The following is a 5,967-nucleotide window of genomic DNA, read 5'->3' on the forward strand; positions in this document are numbered from 1 at the left end:
AAAAGGTTAACAGAGAAAAGAATTGCACTGACATACTAGCATATTCAAACTTAAACCCAACAGTCAAAGAGTTAAAGCCAAAAAAACTCTGAGAAAAACCTTGCTTCAAAAACTTCCAAACTTCCAAACTTGTGTTATTTCAGGAATGCTTCCACCTGCAGAGAACTCTAAATGCTGAAGAGATAACCAAATAGAGGAATCACTCACACAGAACAACGAATCAATCCAGAAAATGGTACAGCTAAGCCAGGGTAACAATCAAGATAACAACATGTTAATGCCATACAGAAACAACAATGTAGGGGAAGCAAATGCATTGCAAGATCAAAATGCATTGCAATCTGAGGGTCCAAAGCCAGAACAAACAGTAGTCACTTTACAACAGGAATGGGACATGTGATATACAGAGATAAAGGGCCAATGATTCAAGTGAATCAAAAAACAGCAACAGCTGAACCCATGAGCCAAGTCAACTGAGAAACAGAAAGCAATGAATCACACATGACTAGCATGCTACCAGAAAATTACTTAGCAGATATGGACATGGAAGCAATTTTAGCATTAGAATGTATTAATACCAAGCCATCACAACCATACCCTGTTTACACAGACTCTGATGACATGAGTTCTGATGATGAAGAGGAAATGAAAAGAATATATCAAGAAGCAAATGTACCAGTGATCATGGTATCAGACATAGGTATTGAAGAAAGATGTGAGTGGCTATGTTTTATACATGTACTGGATGACTAATCCATCAAAAATAGAAAACTCCTAAAGAAAAGCCTAAATACAGAAGGATTACAAACACAATGTGGAGAAGACTGTAGCAATGAAAACAGTATATATAAATGGAATCAAAGTAATATTAGATTTGTAGTTCAACCAATAGTGTTATGGTATCTGAGAAGCAAACCTAGAGGGGACTTACATCTTTCCCCATTTGAAATGCTATATGGTTGACCTGTTTGGCAAGGGAGAACTCACAAAACCCCATATGTCTCAATGCTAGGTGCAGATTGTGAACTGCATAAATATATCCAGGCTCTGCAAAAAAGACTCACAGAACTCCATGAACTAGGTTTAATTCAAAAAAGAGTTCCCCTTGATTATGACTTGCATAATTTAAAACCAGGAGACATAGTATACATAAGAAACTTCACAAGAAAATCAGTAACAGACCCCAAATGGTTAGGACCCTATCATATTTTGCTCACTAACCCTACAAGTGTAAAAGTAGAAGGAAAAGATTCGTGGTTTCACATGACCCATGTGAAAGCTGAAAAGAAACATACAATGCAGAACACCCAGAAACAGTTAAAGATAGACCAATTACACAAAGTGCTGAGGACTGAGAATTGAAATTCAAAATCATTGCAAAATATTCAGGATTGGATTGGGGTACTGTATACCTCCTCTTATAGGGAAGCCTTGTCCTTGACTCCTGTGGGGTGGCACGACCATCCAGGTCATCCAGTTTCAGGTTGACATCCCCTTAAAGTCTCCTAGTGTATATTTGGACCCAGGGGAATGCTGGGAGAGAGACTCACCACATAGACTTTCTCTATCTCCATTCTATCAACATACATACACAAACAATTGATTGACATCACTGACAAAGCATCACAATACACACTGTTCCTGCATCTGGACCAGAGGGCCCATCCAACAACATGTACAACAATAGACAACATGTGATGTAGAAACAGAGAAGGGGAAAAGAATCAAGAGAAGAAAAGGAAATAGGGAAAATCATCAAGAAGAAAGATGCAAGAAAGGAGTACTTGAAAAGACATTGTGAAAAAACTTTTGAACTTTGAACTTTGCAAAAATGGATAATTGTACAAAGAAGAGGACAGAAGGAAATGGTTTACATAAGACTATAGTGCAGCAATAACACAAAAGCACAAATTCACCTCATTTTCCTTTTAGGGAAAATGCAACCACAGTACATAGCATCAAGATACAAGAGAAATCTACAGACAACTTGAAAACTGACAACTTTGAAAACAAGGGTGAGTATTTTGCATGCACAATACATAAAGAGAATGCAAAACACAACACAAAACTGATATCTAATCTAGACCTTGTGTAAATAAGTGAGTGTCTGAAGATTGTGTAAATACAAAATGTATATATGTCTATAAGGTAAATAGTTGCAAGTTCCATAAGGTTTTTTTTTTTTTTAAACCCTTACCTTCTGTCTTGGAGTCAATACTGTATATTAGCTCCAAGGCAGAAGAGTGGTAAGGGTGGGCAATGGGGGTCAAGTGACTTGCCCAGGGTCACACAGCTGGGAAGTGGCTGAGGCCAGGTTTGAACCTAGGACCTCCCGTCTCTAGGCCTGGCTCTCAATCCACTGAGCTACCCAGCTGCCCCCATCCATAAGGTTTTAACCACATAAGAAGATCAAAAGATTTTCTTGTCTGATTAACATTGATATGCACAACTAATGCTTGTACAAATGTATAATAGTGTAAATAATGTAAATTTTATACACACCTGTAATATAGGTTGGAAAAGTAGAGTAGAATTATAAATGATAGTCCCTAACCATGTAGATATTGTAGCATACTAAAAATTTAGCAGATAATTTGGACATTAGACATAGGGAAAGTGCAGAAAGGGCTAGGGAAGTTAAAATTTTTTTTTAGCGACCTAGGGCAAGGAAAGCATAAAAATAAAATATATAAGTGTAGTTGGATAGATAACTAAGAATACTAACATACTAAAATAGATTCTTAATATAAAAACTAATATTGCATTTAAAACATAGGTAGTTTAGACATAAACTCTGGTCCAGTCCTGAGGGCTTCCTGAGAATCTTTCTTTTGGAAATTGAAAACCTGATTCCCTGACTAAAGCCATTCTATCACATCTCACCCATTAAGACTTCAACCATCGAGTCAGCTAAGTTTGGACTCCATTTTTGGGAGCAATCTCTTACTCTCCTTCACCCATTACTCCACCTTGCTGAGAGACCCTTTTTAGTCAAAATTCACAATTATAGAAAAGGATAGAAACAAAAAATAGAAATAGAAGGAGAAGGTGTGTGTGTGGGAAACTTAGGAGTGGAAACCCCAAAGGTTCCCACCCAAGTGACGGACCCCATAGGAATAGTGAAGAAGGCACCCCCAAATCCCTCTGCCCTTCACCCCTTTCCCCAAACCTTATTTGCAAAAATAAAAACAAACATTCATCAGGTAGATAGCATTCCAGAGTGCCTGAGAGACAACAAGAAAGAGGGGAACCACAGCTTGGTCTTGCTGCCTCCATCTTGAAGCCAGACCCTCCTCTGTGAAACTGACTGACCTTGGGGGAGGTTTGAGTGAACCCTGTCCTTATTCAGGATTAGATTGGGGTACCACATACCTCCTTTTATAGGGAAGCCTCGCCCCTGACTCCTGTGGGGCAGCATGACCATCCAGGTCACCTAGTTTTGGGGTGATATCCCCTTAAAGTCTCCCAGTGTATATTCAGCACCAGGGGAGTGCTTGGAGAGAGACTCAGCACATAGACTTTCTCTATCTCCCTTCTATCAAACATTCATGACTTGCCTTTTTAATTGTTACACAACAATATTTTTACAAAGATCAGAAGATGAATAAAACAGTTTCTTAAGAAAGAAAACAATTAGATTGAAATAGTTATGAAAATGTTTTAAAAATACTGTCAGAATCCTTGGTTAAGAACATCACATCACATCTAGAGAAAGGATCTTTGAGAGACAGTATTTTAAAAATACTGTCAGAATCCTTGGTTAAGAACATCACATCACATCTAGAGAAAGGATCTTTGAGAGAACATTGTACCATTTTGTGACTTAGTCCTATGCCCAGCTACTATGAGTTTATATCTGTAATTTGCCTCTGTTAACTATTTCCTATTCATCCTATATTTAGCTTGCTTTTAATGTATTTGTTTGCATGTTTTCTCTCTTTGTTAGATTGTAAACCTCTTAAGGGCAGGGACTATCTTTTGCCTCTTTTTTTTTATAGCTAGCATTTAGCATAGTGCCTGTAATGTAGTAGGCATTAAATAAATGTTTATTGATTGATTAAATGTAAGATTATTGAGGGTATTTAAAAGAAAGTCTTTACCTCCTTGTCATTATAGAGAGAATAGGTTTTAAAAGTATTTTTGAGTGTAGAAGAGGTTTTCCCACAGATCTGTATTTTCTGGAGAGTTGATGGATAGATCTCTTTAAAAATAGAAAGTTGCACTTTATTTAAGTCATTGTTGTTCAGTCATTTTTAGTAGTACATGACTCTTCCTGATCCCATCAGTAGTTTTCTTGGCAAAGTTACTAGAGTGGTCTGCTCATTTCTTTGCCCACCTCATTTGACAGATGGAGAAACTGAGACCAACAGGATTAAGTGACCTGCCCAGAATCACATAGCAAGTAAGCATCTGAGGTCAGATTAGAATTCAGGAAGGTGAGTCTTCCTGACTTCAGGTCTGGCATTCTGTCCATTATGCCATCTTTAAAATTACATAACCCACACTTCCCAGCCTTCTTAAACACAGTATACTGAATATAATTTTACCAACATAGTACTATAGTTTGAGTGATGTCCTTAGGTTATAGAGCTATATTAAAGGGTCCTAGAAAAGTTTCTGAGTTCTTGAGCGTCCTTTGTATCAATTTTCTCTTTCTTTTGTAACTCAGCCTACCAGCCCTATTTTTTTCTTGCACTTTCTTGGGTTCAAGTTCTACTTCTCACATATCATACTTACATGATTCTGAACAAGTCACTTGACCTTGTAGAGCTCTAGATACCTCTCTAAGATCTTAAGTACAAGAGAAGATGCCAGCCTACATGGCAGAGATTTTCTTTACCTTAGAATTCCCTATGCTAGTAAAGTCAGAGATTGAGTCCTAATTCCTATTTCTGTCCTAGTGAACCTACCAATAATAGTCTGTCTCCTTGTTTTCTATAGGTTTGTGTGTATAATAAGAAATAATAGGCTTTGAGTAAAGACCAGAGTAAAATGGAGAGTGCATGGACCTGGCAACCTCCTGCTTAGCTACTCAGAAAGATTTCTTTTGCTTTCTTACTAGCCCTTGGCTGTGTTTTGGATAATTGAGGTCAATGGAGGGTGAATTAGAGATAGGCATGTACTAGGTGTTAAAATATATAATTGGCATTTTTTGATCCTTTATACTATGGGAAAATTTAGCTCATGGACTGGAACCAGCTATGGAAACTGAGACTACAGTGGGAGAAAACTAAAGACTCTGATTGGGTTTAAGTGCAAGAAGGGGCATTCTAGAACACAGAGAGGAATGTGGATTTGGACCAGGAAGGGACCTTAGTGGTTCTACTTCAAGTCCTTCCCTTATTTTACAGATGAAGAAACTGAAGCCATAGGTATAACAACTTCCTTAAGGTCACACAGCTCATAAATGACAGAGCAGGATTTGAATATGGGTCCTCTGAGTCAGAGCTACAGCTTTTCCCTCTGGACTGCACTGCCTCTGCCAAAAATGAACAGGAAGGGAAATATGTCAGTAAAGTGGGGAGAGATGAGTGCAGAAAGTGAGGAGGGAAAGAAGAACATAGAGTGGGTATGAGAAGAAAGGCTCTCATTTCACAATGAATGCTCCAAGAGGCTCCATGCTAGAAGATAGAGTCACTGGGATCACTGTTGGCTTATGTTGGGAGAGATTTTGTAGTAGTCTTTATGTTCTGGAGAATGAGTGAAGACAGAGAGAAAGAGGACACCGGTGAAAGCATTCCCTTCAGGAATTGTTTTTTATTTCTTCTCTTTGGGCATGAGCACCAGGAGATTGGTTGTAAGTGTTTTTCTGTTGTGATCTTCCTGTGATTAGCCCATGTTTCCCCCTCCTGTTTTGGGGAGGTGAGCAGCTGATGTTGTGATGACAGATCAGAATACCTTATCTCCTCAAGAACATACTTTTTGGCCACTCTCCAGACTAAAAGACAGGTGGTAGAATCGATAGAA

The sequence above is a fragment of the Gracilinanus agilis genome, chromosome 4 (genome assembly GCF_016433145.1).
Source record: "Gracilinanus agilis isolate LMUSP501 chromosome 4, AgileGrace, whole genome shotgun sequence".
NCBI lineage: Eukaryota > Metazoa > Chordata > Mammalia > Didelphimorphia > Didelphidae > Gracilinanus > Gracilinanus agilis.